We start from the raw sequence: 18327 nt of genomic DNA on the forward strand, positions 1-18327 counted from the left end.
TTGCTTTATGATGTCAGCTTGCTAGGCAACAGAGTGGCCCTCAGGTCAGACAACATTCTTGCTTTAGCTTTATGATGTCAGAGCACCAGTGGACCAATTGTTCTTGTGGGAGCTGACCACACAGGAGGATGAGATTTCAGAAGTTATGCAGTAGGTTACTATCTGTGTTTCTAAGGCAAGTAGGAGGGGGAATGGTAAAGGACGCTGAACCACTCAAAGCATAGGGGCCTTTTTGAAAGTGGGCTGGGGATACAAAAATAGAGATTATCCCTGACACCAATCCATCTAGAGTGTCAGAGCCCAACATGCAAAGTGCAGGGGAAGTGGTTAAATGAGCTTTCTTCCGTGAGAAGGAAACACTATCGTTCTAAAGTGAGATAGTGCATTTCAACCTCAAAGGCAGCAAATTCCTCAAATGGAACATTGCTAGCGCCAGGATCTAAAGCAGGCTTTCGTAGTGTTGAAGGTAGTCAGTTTTTGTTAAATATCATGACCAACACAATGTGATCCATATTACTTCCATATTGACAGAAAATATATTCAGGCACAGGCTCCCACTAGAAGGTAATGAGGACATTCAAATGCGGTGAACGTCTTTTTAATGCCTAAAGGAATGATTGTGACTTTTACTTACCATATAAATTGGTCAAATGATGCCGTATGCCGGAAGACTTGCTTTTTTTTTTTTCTTCAGTCTCGGCAATGCAGAGAAATTCTGTGGTGAAACACTGCCCCTGCTGGCCATTCAGTATAATCTGCAGATGGAAAAGTCGACTGTTAGAACAATTTTTATAAAGGGTAAACAGATCAATACTATGGAGTCTATATTATTGTGAAAATCAACAGCTCATTAGAAAATCAAATCCCAATTAGTGTTTTTAACCTCCCATACTTCTTTGAATCCCACGCCTCACTTGCTAACACTCTCTTAACAACTGTAGCACATACATTGGGACACAGATATATTGATCTTTTTGCCAGCCAATTGGCAGTGAACCCTTCTGAATTCATTTGTTTTAGGATATGGTACACTGGTAGAAATTAAGCCAGCTGATAAGTTGAGAGAGGAAGGGTTATGCTACAGTTAATGGGAATAATAAAATCAATGAATAGCATATTTACCATCCTCATTTTAGCAAATTTCTACCAGTTCAGCAATAGTAAAGTTGAGACTCTTCTGCTCAAACGTACGTTCATACAAATTCAGAAGTCTCAAAAAATGCCCCAATTTCTTTAATCTTAACATCTTAGTTTGCAGTAGGGCATCCTGTCTACCCTACTACTCATTTAATTACCAAGATGAATGTATCCTACTGTTTAATAGGCAACAGAGTGGCCCTCATGTCAGACAACATCTTGTTTTTGCTTTATGATGTCAGCTTGCTAGGCAATAGAGTGGCCCTCAGGTCAGACAACATTCTTGCTTTAGCTTTATGATGTCAGAGCACCAGTGGACCAATTGTCCTTGTGGGAGCTGACCACACAGGAGGATGGGATTTCAGAAGTTATGCAGTAGGTTACTATCTGTGTTTGTAAGGCAAGTAGGAGGGGGAATGGTAAAGGACGCTGAACCACTCAAAGCATAGGGGCCTTTTTGAAAGTGGGCTGGGGATACAAAAATAGAGATTATCCCTGACACCAATCCATCTAGAGTGTCAGAGCCCAACATGCAAAGTGCAGGGGAAGTGGTTAAATGAGCTTTCTTCCGTGAGAAGGAAACACTATCGTTCTAAAGTGAGATAGTGCATTTCAACCTCAAAGGCAGCAAATTCCTCAAATGGAACATTGCTAGCGCCAGGATCTAAAGCAGGCTTTCGTAGTGTTGAAGGTAGTCAGTTTTTTTTAAATATCATGACCAACACAATGTGATCCATATTACTTCCATATTGACAGAAAATATATTCAGGCACAAGCTCCCACTAGAAGGTAATGAGGACATTCAAATGCTGTGAACGTCTTTTTAATGCCTAAAGGAATGATTGTGAGTTTTACTTACCATATAAATTGTTCAAATGATGCCGTATGCCGGAAGACTTGCTTTTTTTTTTCTTCAGTCTCGGCAATGCAGAGAAATTCTGTGGTGAAACACTGCCCCTGCTGGCCATTCAGTATAATCTGCAGATGGAAAAGTTGACTGTTAGAACAATTTTTATAAAGGGTAAACAGATCAATACTATGGAGTCTATATTATTGTGAAAATCAACAGCTCATTAGAAAATCAAATCCCAATTAGTGTTTTTAACCTCCCATACTTCTTTGAATCCCACGCCTCACTTGCTAACACTCTCTAAACAACTGTAGCACATACATTGGGACACAGATATATTGATCTTTTTGCCAGCCAAGTGGCGGTGAACCCTTCTGAATTCATTTGTTTTAGGATATGGTACACTGGTAGAAATTAAGCCAGCTGATAAGTTGAGAGAGGAAGGGTTATGCTACAGTTAATGGGAATAATAAAATCAATGAATAGCATATTTACCATCCTCATTTTAGCAAATTTCTACCAGTTCAGCAATAGTAAAGTTGAGACTCTTCTGCTCAAACGTACGTTCATACAAATTCAGAAGTCTCAAAAAATGCCCCAATTTCTTTAATCTTAACATCTTAGTTTGCAGTAGGGCATCCTGTCTACCCTACTACTCATTTAATTACCAAGATGAATGTATCCTACTGTTTAATAGGCAACAGAGTGGCCCTCATGTCAGACAACATCTTGTTTTTGCTTTATGATGTCAGCTTGCTAGGCAATAGAGTGGCCCTCAGGTCAGACAACATTCTTGCTTTAGCTTTATGATGTCAGAGCACCAGTGGACCAATTGTCCTTGTGGGAGCTGACCACACAGGAGGATGAGATTTCAGAAGTTATGCAGTAGGTTACTATCTGTGTTTGTAAGGCAAGTAGGAGGGGGAATGGTAAAGGACGCTGAACCACTCAAAGCATAGGGGCCTTTTTGAAAGTGGGCTGGGGATACAAAAATAGAGATTATCCCTGACACCAATCCATCTAGAGTGTCAGAGCCCAACATGCAAAGTGCAGGGGAAGTGGTTAAATGAGCTTTCTTCCGTGAGAAGGAAACACTATCGTTCTAAAGTGAGATAGTGCATTTCAACCTCAAAGGCAGCAAATTCCTCAAATGGAACATTGCTAGCGCCAGGATCTAAAGCAGGCTTTCGTAGTGTTGAAGGTAGTCAGTTTTTTTTAAATATCATGACCAACACAATGTGATCCATATTACTTCCATATTGACAGAAAATATATTCAGGCACAGGCTCCCACTAGAAGGTAATGAGGACATTCAAATGCTGTGAACGTCTTTTTAATGCCTAAAGGAATGATTGTGAGTTTTACTTACCATATAAATTGTTCAAATGATGCCGTATGCCGGAAGACTTGCTTTTTTTTTTCTTCAGTCTCGGCAATGCAGAGAAATTCTGTGGTGAAACACTGCCCCTGCTGGCCATTCAGTATAATCTGCAGATGGAAAAGTCGACTGTTAGAACAATTTTTATGAAGGGTAAACAGATCAATACTATGGAGTCTATATTATTGTGAAAATCAACAGCTCATTAGAAAATCAAATCCCAATTAGTGTTTTTAACCTCCCATACTTCTTTGAATCCCACGCCTCACTTGCTAACACTCTCTAAACAACTGTAGCACATACATTGGGACACAGATATATTGATCTTTTTGCCAGCCAAGTGGCAGTGAACCCTTCTGAATTCATTTGTTTTAGGATATGGTACACTGGTAGAAATTAAGCCAGCTGATAAGTTGAGAGAGGAAGGGTTATGCTACAGTTAATGGGAATAATAAAATCAATGAATAGCATATTTACCATCCTCATTTTAGCCAATTTCTACCAGTTCAGCAATAGTAAAGTTGAGACTCTTCTGCTCAAACGTACGTTCATACAAATTCAGAAGTCTCAAAAAATTCCCCAATTTCTTTCATCTTAACATCTTAGTTTGCAGTAGGGCATCCTGTCTACCCTACTACTCATTTAATTACCAAGATGAATGTATCCTACTGTTTAATAGGCAACAGAGTGGCCCTCATGTCAGACAACATCTTGTTTTTGCTTTATGATGTCAGCTTGCTAGGCAACAGAGTGGCCCTCAGGTCAGACAACATTCTTGCTTTAGCTTTATGATGTCAGAGCACCAGTGGACCAATTGTTCTTGTGGGAGCTGACCACACAGGAGGATGAGATTTCAGAAGTTATGCAGTAGGTTACTATCTGTGTTTCTAAGGCAAGTAGGAGGGGGAATGGTAAAGGACGCTGAACCACTCAAAGCATAGGGGCCTTTTTGAAAGTGGGCTGGGGATACAAAAATAGAGATTATCCCTGACACCAATCCATCTAGAGTGTCAGAGCCCAACATGCAAAGTGCAGGGGAAGTGGTTAAATGAGCTTTCTTCCGTGAGAAGGAAACACTATCGTTCTAAAGTGAGATAGTGCATTTCAACCTCAAAGGCAGCAAATTCCTCAAATGGAACATTGCTAGCACCAGGATCTAAAGCAGGCTTTCACTGTGTTGAAGGTAGTCAGTTTTTGTTAAATATCATGACCAACACAATGTGATCCATATTACTTCCATATTGACAGAAAATATATTCAGGCACAGGCTCCCACTAGAAGGTAATGAGGACATTCAAATGCGGTGAACGTCTTTTTAATGCCTAAAGGAATGATTGTGACTTTTACTTACCATATAAATTGGTCAAATGATGCTGTATGCCGGAAGACTTGCTTTTTTTTTTTCTTCAGTCTCGGCAATGCAGAGAAATTCTGTGGTGAAACACTGCCCCTGCTGGCCATTCAGTATAATCTGCAGATGGAAAAGTCGACTGTTAGAACAATTTTTATAAAGGGTAAACAAATCAATACTATGGAGTCTATATTATTGTGAAAATCAACAGCTCATTAGAAAATCAAATCCCAATTAGTGTTTTTAACCTCCCATACTTCTTTGAATCCCACGCCTCACTTGCTAACACTCTCTTAACAACTGTAGCACATACATTGGGACACAGATATATTGATCTTTTTGCCAGCCAATTGGCAGTGAACCCTTCTGAATTCATTTGTTTTAGGATATGGTACACTGGTAGAAATTAAGCCAGCTGATAAGTTGAGAGAGGAAGGGTTATGCTACAGTTAATGGGAATAATAAAATCAATGAATAGCATATTTACCATCCTCATTTTAGCAAATTTCTACCAGTTCAGCAATAGTAAAGTTGAGACTCTTCTGCTCAAACGTACGTTAATACAAATTCAGAAGTCTCAAAAAATGCCCCAATTTCTTTAATCTTAACATCTTAGTTTGCAGTAGGGCATCCTGTCTACCCTACTACTCATTTAATTACCAAGATGAATGTATCCTACTGTTTAATAGGCAACAGAGTGGCCCTCATGTCAGACAACATCTTGTTTTAGCTTTATGATGTCAGAGCACCAGTGGACCAATTGTTCTTGTGGGAGCTGACCACACAGGAGGATGAGATTTCAGAAGTTATGCAGTAGGTTACTATCTGTGTTTGTAAGGCAAGTAGGAGGGGGAATGGTAAAGGACGCTGAACCACTCAAAGCATAGGGGCCTTTTTGAAAGTGGGCTGGGGATACAAAAATAGAGATTATCCCTGACACCAATCCATCTAGAGTGTCAGAGCCCAACATGCAAAGTGCAGGGGAAGTGGTTAAATGAGCTTTCTTCCGTGAGAAGGAAACACTATCGTTCTAAAGTGAGATAGTGCATTTCAACCTCAAAGGCAGCAAATTCCTCAAATGGAACATTGCTAGCGCCAGGATCTAAAGCAGGCTTTCGTAGTGTTGAAGGTAGTCAGTTTTTGTTAAATATCATGACCAACACAATGTGATCCATATTACTTCCATATTGACAGAAAATATATTCAGGCACAGGCTCCCACTAGAAGGTAATGAGGACATTCAAATGCGGTGAACGTCTTTTTAATGCCTAAAGGAATGATTGTGAGTTTTACTTACCATATAAATTGTTCAAATGATGCCGTATGCCGGAAGACTTGCTTTTTTTTTTCTTCAGTCTCGGCAATGCAGAGAAATTCTGTGGTGAAACACTGCCCCTGCTGGCCATTCAGTATAATCTGAAGATGGAAAAGTTGACTGTTAGAACAATTTTTATAAAGGGTAAACAGATCAATACTATGGAGTCTATATTATTGTGAAAATCAACAGCTCATTAGAAAATCAAATCCCAATTAGTGTTTTTAACCTCCCATACTTCTTTGAATCCCACGCCTCACTTGCTAACACTCTCTAAACAACTGTAGCACATACATTGGGACACAGATATATTGATCTTTTTGCCAGCCAAGTGGCAGTGAACCCTTCTGAATTCATTTGTTTTAGGATATGGTACACTGGTAGAAATTAAGCCAGCTGATAAGTTGAGAGAGGAAGGGTTATGCTACAGTTAATGGGAATAATAAAATCAATGAATAGCATATTTACCATCCTCATTTTAGCCAATTTCTACCAGTTCAGCAATAGTAAAGTTGAGACTCTTCTGCTCAAATGTACGTTCATACAAATTCAGAAGTCTCAAAAAATTCCCCAATTTCTTTCATCTTAACATCTTAGTTTGCAGTAGGGCATCCTGTCTACCCTACTACTCATTTAATTACCAAGATGAATGTATCCTACTGTTTAATAGGCAACAGAGTGGCCCTCATGTCAGACAACATCTTGTTTTTGCTTTATGATGTCAGCTTGCTAGGCAACAGAGTGGCCCTCAGGTCAGACAACATTCTTGCTTTAGCTTTATGATGTCAGAGCACCAGTGGACCAATTGTTCTTGTGGGAGCTGACCACACAGGAGGATGAGATTTCAGAAGTTATGCAGTAGGTTACTATCTGTGTTTCTAAGGCAAGTAGGAGGGGGAATGGTAAAGGACGCTGAACCACTCAAAGCATAGGGGCCTTTTTGAAAGTGGGCTGGGGATACAAAAATAGAGATTATCCCTGACACCAATCCATCTAGAGTGTCAGAGCCCAACATGCAAAGTGCAGGGGAAGTGGTTAAATGAGCTTTCTTCCGTGAGAAGGAAACACTATCGTTCTAAAGTGAGATAGTGCATTTCAACCTCAAAGGCAGCAAATTCCTCAAATGGAACATTGCTAGCACCAGGATCTAAAGCAGGCTTTCACTGTGTTGAAGGTAGTCAGTTTTTGTTAAATATCATGACCAACACAATGTGATCCATATTACTTCCATATTGACAGAAAATATATTCAGGCACAGGCTCCCACTAGAAGGTAATGAGGACATTCAAATGCGGTGAACGTCTTTTTAATGCCTAAAGGAATGATTGTGACTTTTACTTACCATATAAATTGGTCAAATGATGCTGTATGCCGGAAGACTTGCTTTTTTTTTTTCTTCAGTCTCGGCAATGCAGAGAAATTCTGTGGTGAAACACTGCCCCTGCTGGCCATTCAGTATAATCTGCAGATGGAAAAGTCGACTGTTAGAACAATTTTTATAAAGGGTAAACAAATCAATACTATGGAGTCTATATTATTGTGAAAATCAACAGCTCATTAGAAAATCAAATCCCAATTAGTGTTTTTAACCTCCCATACTTCTTTGAATCCCACGCCTCACTTGCTAACACTCTCTTAACAACTGTAGCACATACATTGGGACACAGATATATTGATCTTTTTGCCAGCCAATTGGCAGTGAACCCTTCTGAATTCATTTGTTTTAGGATATGGTACACTGGTAGAAATTAAGCCAGCTGATAAGTTGAGAGAGGAAGGGTTATGCTACAGTTAATGGGAATAATAAAATCAATGAATAGCATATTTACCATCCTCATTTTAGCAAATTTCTACCAGTTCAGCAATAGTAAAGTTGAGACTCTTCTGCTCAAACGTACGTTAATACAAATTCAGAAGTCTCAAAAAATGCCCCAATTTCTTTAATCTTAACATCTTAGTTTGCAGTAGGGCATCCTGTCTACCCTACTACTCATTTAATTACCAAGATGAATGTATCCTACTGTTTAATAGGCAACAGAGTGGCCCTCATGTCAGACAACATCTTGTTTTAGCTTTATGATGTCAGAGCACCAGTGGACCAATTGTTCTTGTGGGAGCTGACCACACAGGAGGATGAGATTTCAGAAGTTATGCAGTAGGTTACTATCTGTGTTTGTAAGGCAAGTAGGAGGGGGAATGGTAAAGGACGCTGAACCACTCAAAGCATAGGGGCCTTTTTGAAAGTGGGCTGGGGATACAAAAATAGAGATTATCCCTGACACCAATCCATCTAGAGTGTCAGAGCCCAACATGCAAAGTGCAGGGGAAGTGGTTAAATGAGCTTTCTTCCGTGAGAAGGAAACACTATCGTTCTAAAGTGAGATAGTGCATTTCAACCTCAAAGGCAGCAAATTCCTCAAATGGAACATTGCTAGCGCCAGGATCTAAAGCAGGCTTTCGTAGTGTTGAAGGTAGTCAGTTTTTGTTAAATATCATGACCAACACAATGTGATCCATATTACTTCCATATTGACAGAAAATATATTCAGGCACAGGCTCCCACTAGAAGGTAATGAGGACATTCAAATGCGGTGAACGTCTTTTTAATGCCTAAAGGAATGATTGTGAGTTTTACTTACCATATAAATTGTTCAAATGATGCCGTATGCCGGAAGACTTGCTTTTTTTTTTCTTCAGTCTCGGCAATGCAGAGAAATTCTGTGGTGAAACACTGCCCCTGCTGGCCATTCAGTATAATCTGAAGATGGAAAAGTTGACTGTTAGAACAATTTTTATAAAGGGTAAACAGATCAATACTATGGAGTCTATATTATTGTGAAAATCAACAGCTCATTAGAAAATCAAATCCCAATTAGTGTTTTTAACCTCCCATACTTCTTTGAATCCCACGCCTCACTTGCTAACACTCTCTAAACAACTGTAGCACATACATTGGGACACAGATATATTGATCTTTTTGCCAGCCAAGTGGCAGTGAACCCTTCTGAATTCATTTGTTTTAGGATATGGTACACTGGTAGAAATTAAGCCAGCTGATAAGTTGAGAGAGGAAGGGTTATGCTACAGTTAATGGGAATAATAAAATCAATGAATAGCATATTTACCATCCTCATTTTAGCCAATTTCTACCAGTTCAGCAATAGTAAAGTTGAGACTCTTCTGCTCAAATGTACGTTCATACAAATTCAGAAGTCTCAAAAAATTCCCCAATTTCTTTCATCTTAACATCTTAGTTTGCAGTAGGGCATCCTGTCTACCCTACTACTCATTTAATTACCAAGATGAATGTATCCTACTGTTTAATAGGCAACAGAGTGGCCCTCATGTCAGACAACATCTTGTTTTTGCTTTATGATGTCAGCTTGCTAGGCAATAGAGTGGCCCTCAGGTCAGACAACATTCTTGCTTTAGCTTTATGATGTCAGAGCACCAGTGGACCAATTGTCCTTGTGGGAGCTGACCACACAGGAGGATGAGATTTCAGAAGTTATGCAGTAGGTTACTATCTGTGTTTGTAAGGCAAGTAGGAGGGGGAATGGTAAAGGACGCTGAACCACTCAAAGCATAGGGGCCTTTTTGAAAGTGGGCTGGGGATACAAAAATAGAGATTATCCCTGACACCAATCCATCTAGAGTGTCAGAGCCCAACATGCAAAGTGCAGGGGAAGTGGTTAAATGAGCTTTCTTCCGTGAGAAGGAAACACTATCGTTCTAAAGTGAGATAGTGCATTTCAACCTCAAAGGCAGCAAATTCCTCAAATGGAACATTGCTAGCGCCAGGATCTAAAGCAGGCTTTCGTAGTGTTGAAGGTAGTCAGTTTTTGTTAAATATCATGACCAACACAATGTGATCCATATTACTTCCATATTGACAGAAAATATATTCAGGCACAGGCTCCCACTAGAAGGTAATGAGGACATTCGAATGCGGTGAACGTCTTTTTAATGCCTAAAGGAATGATTGTGACTTTTACTTACCATATAAATTGGTCAAATGATGCCGTATGCCGGAAGACTTGCTTTTTTTTTTTTCTTCAGTCTCGGCAATGCAGAGAAATTCTGTGGTGAAACACTGCCCCTGCTGGCCATTCAGTATAATCTGCAGATGGAAAAGTCGACTGTTAGAACAATTTTTATAAAGGGTAAACAGATCAATACTATGGAGTCTATATTATTGTGAAAATCAACAGCTCATTAGAAAATCAAATCCCAATTAGTGTTTTTAACCTCCCATACTTCTTTGAATCCCACGCCTCACTTGCTAACACTCTCTTAACAACTGTAGCACATACATTGGGACACAGATATATTGATCTTTTTGCCAGCCAATTGGCAGTGAACCCTTCTGAATTCATTTGTTTTAGGATATGGTACACTGGTAGAAATTAAGCCAGCTGATAAGTTGAGAGAGGAAGGGTTATGCTACAGTTAATGGGAATAATAAAATCAATGAATAGCATATTTACCATCCTCATTTTAGCAAATTTCTACCAGTTCAGCAATAGTAAAGTTGAGACTCTTCTGCTCAAACGTACGTTCATACAAATTCAGAAGTCTCAAAAAATGCCCCAATTTCTTTAATCTTAACATCTTAGTTTGCAGTAGGGCATCCTGTCTACCCTACTACTCATTTAATTACCAAGATGAATGTATCCTACTGTTTAATAGGCAACAGAGTGGCCCTCATGTCAGACAACATCTTGTTTTTGCTTTATGATGTCAGCTTGCTAGGCAACAGAGTGGCCCTCAGGTCAGACAACATTCTTGCTTTAGCTTTATGATGTCAGAGCACCAGTGGACCAATTGTCCTTGTGGGAGCTGACCACACAGGAGGATGAAATTTCAGAAGTTATGCAGTAGGTTACTATCTGTGTTTGTAAGGCAAGTAGGAGGGGGAATGGTAAAGGACGCTGAACCACTCAAAGCATAGGGGCCTTTTTGAAAGTGGGCTGGGGATACAAAAATAGAGATTATCCCTGACACCAATCCATCTAGAGTGTCAGAGCCCAACATGCAAAGTGCAGGGGAAGTGGTTAAATGAGCTTTCTTCCGTGAGAAGGAAAAACTATCGTTCTAAAGTGAGATAGTGCATTTCAACCTCAAAGGCAGCAAATTCCTCAAATGGAACATTGCTAGCACCAGGATCTAAAGCAGGCTTTCACTGTGTTGAAGGTAGTCAGTTTTTGTTAAATATCATGACCAACACAATGTGATCCATATTACTTCCATATTGACAGAAAATATATTCAGGCACAGGCTCCCACTAGAAGGTAATGAGGACATTCAAATGCGGTGAACGTCTTTTTAATGCCTAAAGGAATGATTGTGACTTTTACTTACCATATAAATTGGTCAAATGATGCTGTATGCCGGAAGACTTGCTTTTTTTTTTTCTTCAGTCTCGGCAATGCAGAGAAATTCTGTGGTGAAACACTGCCCCTGCTGGCCATTCAGTATAATCTGCAGATGGAAAAGGCGACTGTTAGAACAATTGTTATAAAGGGTAAACAGATCAATACTATGGAGTCTATATTATTGTGAAAATCAACAGCTCATTAGAAAATCAAATCCCAATTAGTGTTTTTAACCTCCCATACTTCTTTGAATCCCACGCCTCACTTGCTAACACTCTCTAAACAACTGTAGCACATACATTGGGACACAGATATATTGATCTTTTTGCCAGCCAAGTGGCAGTGAACCCTTCTGAATTCATTTGTTTTAGGATATGGTACACTGGTAGAAATTAAGCCAGCTGATAAGTTGAGAGAGGAAGGGTTATGCTACAGTTAATGGGAATAATAAAATCAATGAATAGCATATTTACCATCCTCATTTTAGCAAATTTCTACCAGTTCAGCAATAGTAAAGTTGAGACTCTTCTGCTCAAACGTACGTTCATACAAATTCAGAAGTCTCAAAAAATTCCCCAATTTCTTTCATCTTAACATCTTAGTTTGCAGTAGGGCATCCTGTCTACCCTACTACTCATTTAATTACCAAGATGAATGTATCCTACTGTTTAATAGGCAACAGAGTGGCCCTCATGTCAGACAACAGCTTGTTTTTGCTTTATGATGTCAGCTTGCTAGGCAACAGAGTGGCCCTCAGGTCAGACAACATTCTTGCTTTAGCTTTATGATGTCAGAGCACCAGTGGACCAATTGTTCTTGTGGGAGCTGACCACACAGGAGGATGAGATTTCAGAAGTTATGCAGTAGGTTACTATCTGTGTTTCTAAGGCAAGTAGGAGGGGGAATGGTAAAGGACGCTGAACCACTCAAAGCATAGGGGCCTTTTTGAAAGTGGGCTGGGGATACAAAAATAGAGATTATCCCTGACACCAATCCATCTAGAGTGTCAGAGCCCAACATGCAAAGTGCAGGGGAAGTGGTTAAATGAGCTTTCTTCCGTGAGAAGGAAAAACTATCGTTCTAAAGTGAGATAGTGCATTTCAACCTCAAAGGCAGCAAATTCCTCAAATGGAACATTGCTAGCACCAGGATCTAAAGCAGGCTTTCACTGTGTTGAAGGTAGTCAGTTTTTGTTAAATATCATGACCAACACAATGTGATCCATATTACTTCCATATTGACAGAAAATATATTCAGGCACAGGCTCCCACTAGAAGGTAATGAGGACATTCAAATGCGGTGAACGTCTTTTTAATGCCTAAAGGAATGATTGTGACTTTTACTTACCATATAAATTGGTCAAATGATGCTGTATGCCGGAAGACTTGCTTTTTTTTTTTCTTCAGTCTCGGCAATGCAGAGAAATTCTGTGGTGAAACACTGCCCCTGCTGGCCATTCAGTATAATCTGCAGATGGAAAAGGCGACTGTTAGAACAATTGTTATAAAGGGTAAACAGATCAATACTATGGAGTCTATATTATTGTGAAAATCAACAGCTCATTAGAAAATCAAATCCCAATTAGTGTTTTTAACCTCCCATACTTCTTTGAATCCCACGCCTCACTTGCTAACACTCTCTTAACAACTGTAGCACATACATTGGGACACAGATATATTGATCTTTTTGCCAGCCAATTGGCAGTGAACCCTTCTGAATTCATTTGTTTTAGGATATGGTACACTGGTAGAAATTAAGCCAGCTGATAAGTTGAGAGAGGAAGGGTTATGCTACAGTTAATGGGAATAATAAAATCAATGAATAGCATATTTACCATCCTCATTTTAGCAAATTTCTACCAGTTCAGCAATAGTAAAGTTGAGACTCTTCTGCTCAAACGTACGTTAATACAAATTCAGAAGTCTCAAAAAATGCCCCAATTTCTTTAATCTTAACATCTTAGTTTGCAGTAGGGCATCCTGTCTACCCTACTACTCATTTAATTACCAAGATGAATGTATCCTACTGTTTAATAGGCAACAGAGTGGCCCTCATGTCAGACAACAGCTTGTTTTTGCTTTACGATGTCCGTTTGCTAGGCAACAGATTGGCCCGCAGGTCAGACAACATTCTTGCTTTAGCTTTATGATGTCAGAGCACCAGTGGACCAATTGTCCTTGTGGGAGCTGACCACATAGGAGGATGAGATTTCAGAAGTTATGCAGTAGGTTACTATCTGTGTTTGTAAGGCAAGTAGGAGGGGGAATGGTAAAGGACGCTGAACCACTCAAAGCATAGGGGCCTTTTTGAAAGTGGGCTGGGGATACAAAAATAGAGATTATCCCTGACACCAATCCATCTAGAGTGTCAGAGCCCAACATGCAAAGTGCAGGGGAAGTGGTTAAATGAGCTTTCTTCCGTGAGAAGGAAACACTATCGTTCTAAAGTGAGATAGTGCATTTCAACCTCAAAGGCAGCAAATTCCTCAAATGGAACATTGCTAGCGCCAGGATCTAAAGCAGGCTTTTGTAGTGTTGAAGGTAGTCAGTTTTTGTTAAATATCATGACCAACACAATGTGATCCATATTACTTCCATATTGACAGAAAGTATATTCAGGCACAGGCTCCCACTAGAAGGTAATGAGGACATTCAAATGCTGTGAACGTCTTTTTAATGCCTAAAGGAATGATTGTGAGTTTTACTTACCATATAAATTGGTCAAATGATGCTGTATGCCGGAAGACTTGCTTTTTTTTTTTCTTCAGTCTCGGCAATGCAGAGAAATTCTGTGGTGAAACACTGCCCCTGCTGGCCATTCAGTATAATCTGCAGATGGAAAAGGCGACTGTTAGAACAATTGTTATAAAGGGTAAACAGATCAATACTATGGAGTCTATATTATTGTGAAAATCAACAGCTCATTAGAAAATCAAATCCCAATTAGTGTTTTTAACCTCCCATACTTCTTTGAATCCCACGCCTCACTTGCTAACACTCTCTTAACAACTGTAGCACATACATTGGGACACAGATATATTGATCTTTTTGCCAGCCAATTGGCAGTGAACCCTTCTGAATTCATTTGTTTTAGGATATGGTACACTGGTAGAAATTAAGCCAGCTGATAAGTTGAGAGAGGAAGGGTTATGCTACAGTTAATGGGAATAATAAAATCAATGAATAGCATATTTACCATCCTCATTTTAGCAAATTTCTACCAGTTCAGCAATAGTAAAGTTGAGACTCTTCTGCTCAAACGTACGTTCATACAAATTCAGAAGTCTCAAAAAATGCCCCAATTTCTTTAATCTTAACATCTTAGTTTGCAGTAGGGCATCCTGTCTACCCTACTACTCATTTAATTACCAAGATGAATGTATCCTACTGTTTAATAGGCAACAGAGTGGCCCTCATGTCAGACAACATCTTGTTTTTGCTTTATGATGTCAGCTTGCTAGGCAATAGAGTGGCCCTCAGGTCAGACAACATTCTTGCTTTAGCTTTATGATGTCAGAGCACCAGTGGACCAATTGTCCTTGTGGGAGCTGACCACACAGGAGGATGAAATTTCAGAAGTTATGCAGTAGGTTACTATCTGTGTTTGTAAGGCAAGTAGGAGGGGGAATGGTAAAGGACGCTGAACCACTCAAAGCATAGGGGCCTTTTTGAAAGTGGGCTGGGGATACAAAAATAGAGATTATCCCTGACACCAATCCATCTAGAGTGTCAGAGCCCAACATGCAAAGTGCAGGGGAAGTGGTTAAATGAGCTTTCTTCCGTGAGAAGGAAACACTATCGTTCTAAAGTGAGATAGTGCATTTCAACCTCAAAGGCAGCAAATTCCTCAAATGGAACATTGCTAGCGCCAGGATCTAAAGCAGGCTTTCGTAGTGTTGAAGGTAGTCAGTTTTTTTTAAATATCATGACCAACACAATGTGATCCATATTACTTCCATATTGACAGAAAATATATTCAGGCACAGGCTCCCACTAGAAGGTAATGAGGACATTCAAATGCTGTGAACGTCTTTTTAAAGCCTAAAGGAATGATTGTGAGTTTTACTTACCATATAAATTGTTCAAATGATGCCGTATGCCGGAAGACTTGCTTTTTTTTTTCTTCAGTCTCGGCAATGCAGAGAAATTCTGTGGTGAAACACTGCCCCTGCTGGCCATTCAGTATAATCTGCAGATGGAAAAGTCGACTGTTAGAACAATTTTTATGAAGGGTAAACAGATCAATACTATGGAGTCTATATTATTGTGAAAATCAACAGCTCATTAGAAAATCAAATCCCAATTAGTGTTTTTAACCTCCCATACTTCTTTGAATCCCACGCCTCACTTGCTAACACTCTCTTAACAACTGTAGCACATACATTGGGACACAGATATATTGATCTTTTTGCCAGCCAAGTGGCAGTGAACCCTTCTGAATTATTTTGTTTTAGGATATGGTACACTGGTAGAAATTAAGCCAGCTGATAAGTTGAGAGAAGGAAGGGTTATGCTACAGTTAATGGGAATAATAAAATCAATGAATAGCATATTTACCATCCTCATTTTAGCAAATTTCTACCAGTTCAGCAATAGTAAAGTTGAGACTCTTCTGCTCAAACGTACGTTAATACAAATTCAGAAGTCTCAAAAAATGCCCCAATTTCTTTAATCTTAACATCTTAGTTTGCAGTAGGGCATCCTGTCTACCCTACTACTCATTTAATTACCAAGATGAATGTATCCTACTGTTTAATAGGCAACAGAGTGGCCCTCATGTCAGACAACAGCTTGTTTTTGCTTTACGATGTCCGTTTGCTAGGCAACAGATTGGCCCGCAGGTCAGACAACATTCTTGCTTTAGCTTTATGATGTCAGAGCACCAGTGGACCAATTGTCCTTGTGGGAGCTGACCACATAGGAGGATGAGATTTCAGAAGTTATGCAGTAGGTTACTATCTGTGTTTGTAAGGCAAGTAGGAGGGGGAATGGTAAAGGACGCTGAACCACTCAAAGCATAGGGGCCTTTTTGAAAGTGGGCTGGGGATACAAAAATAGAGATTATCCCTGACACCAATCCATCTAGAGTGTCAGAGCCCAACATGCAAAGTGCAGGGGAAGTGGTTAAATGAGCTTTCTTCCGTGAGAAGGAAACACTATCGTTCTAAAGTGAGATAGTGCATTTCAACCTCAAAGGCAGCAAATTCCTCAAATGGAACATTGCTAGCGCCAGGATCTAAAGCAGGCTTTTGTAGTGTTGAAGGTAGTCAGTTTTTGTTAAATATCATGACCAACACAATGTGATCCATATTACTTCCATATTGACAGAAAGTATATTCAGGCACAGGCTCCCACTAGAAGGTAATGAGGACATTCAAATGCTGTGAACGTCTTTTTAATGCCTAAAGGAATGATTGTGAGTTTTACTTACCATATAAATTGTTCAAATGATGCCGTATGCCGGAAGACTTGCTTTTTTTTTTTCTTCAGTCTCGGCAATGCAGAGAAATTCTGTGGTGAAACACTGCCCCTGCTGGCCATTCAGTATAATCTGCAGATGGAAAAGTCGACTGTTGGAACAATTTTTATAAAGGGTAAACAGATCAATACTATGGAGTCTATATTATTGTGAAAATCAACAGCTCATTAGAAAATGAAATCCCAATTAGTGTTTTTAACCTCCCATACTTCTTTGAATCCCACGCCTCACTTGCTAACACTCTCTAAACAACTGTAGCACATACATTGGGACACAGATATATTGATCTTTTTGCCAGCCAAGTGGCAGTGAACCCTTCTGAATTCATTTGTTTTAGGATATGGTACACTGGTAGAAATTAAGCCAGCTGATAAGTTGAGAGAGGAAGGGTTATGCTACAGTTAATGGGAATAATAAAATCAATGAATAGCATATTTACCATCCTCATTTTAGCCAATTTCTACCAGTTCAGCAATAGTAAAGTTGAGACTCTTCTGCTCAAACGTACGTTCATACAAATTCAGAAGTCTCAAAAAATTCCCCAATTTCTTTCATCTTAACATCTTAGTTTGCAGTAGGGCATCCTGTCTACCCTACTACTCATTTAATTACCAAGATGAATGTATCCTACTGTTTAATAGGCAACAGAGTGGCCCTCATGTCAGACAACATCTTGTTTTTGCTTTATGATGTCAGCTTGCTAGGCAACAGAGTGGCCCTCAGGTCAGACAACATTCTTGCTTTAGCTTTATGATGTCAGAGCACCAGTGGACCAATTGTTCTTGTGGGAGCTGACCACACAGGAGGATGAGATTTCAGAAGTTATGCAGTAGGTTACTATCTGTGTTTCTAAGGCAAGTAGGAGGGGGAATGGTAAAGGACGCTGAACCACTCAAAGCATAGGGGCCTTTTTGAAAGTGGGCTGGGGATACAAAAATAGAGATTATCCCTGACACCAATCCATCTAGAGTGTCAGAGCCCAACATGCAAAGTGCAGGGGAAGTGGTTAAATGAGCTTTCTTCCGTGAGAAGGAAACACTATCGTTCTAAAGTGAGATAGTGCATTTCAACCTCAAAGGCAGCAAATTCCTCAAATGGAACATTGCTAGCACCAGGATCTAAAGCAGGCTTTCACTGTGTTGAAGGTAGTCAGTTTTTGTTAAATATCATGACCAACACAATGTGATCCATATTACTTCCATATTGACAGAAAATATATTCAGGCACAGGCTCCCACTAGAAGGTAATGAGGACATTCAAATGCGGTGAACGTCTTTTTAATGCCTAAAGGAATGATTGTGACTTTTACTTACCATATAAATTGGTCAAATGATGCCGTATGCCGGAAGACTTGCTTTTTTTTTTTCCTTCAGTCTCGGCAATGCAGAGAAATTCTGTGGTGAAACACTGCCCCTGCTGGCCATTCAGTATAATCTGCAGATG

This window comes from Lissotriton vulgaris, chromosome 5, assembly GCF_964263255.1.
Source record: "Lissotriton vulgaris chromosome 5, aLisVul1.2, whole genome shotgun sequence".
In the NCBI taxonomy this organism is placed as follows: Eukaryota; Metazoa; Chordata; class Amphibia; order Caudata; family Salamandridae; genus Lissotriton; species Lissotriton vulgaris.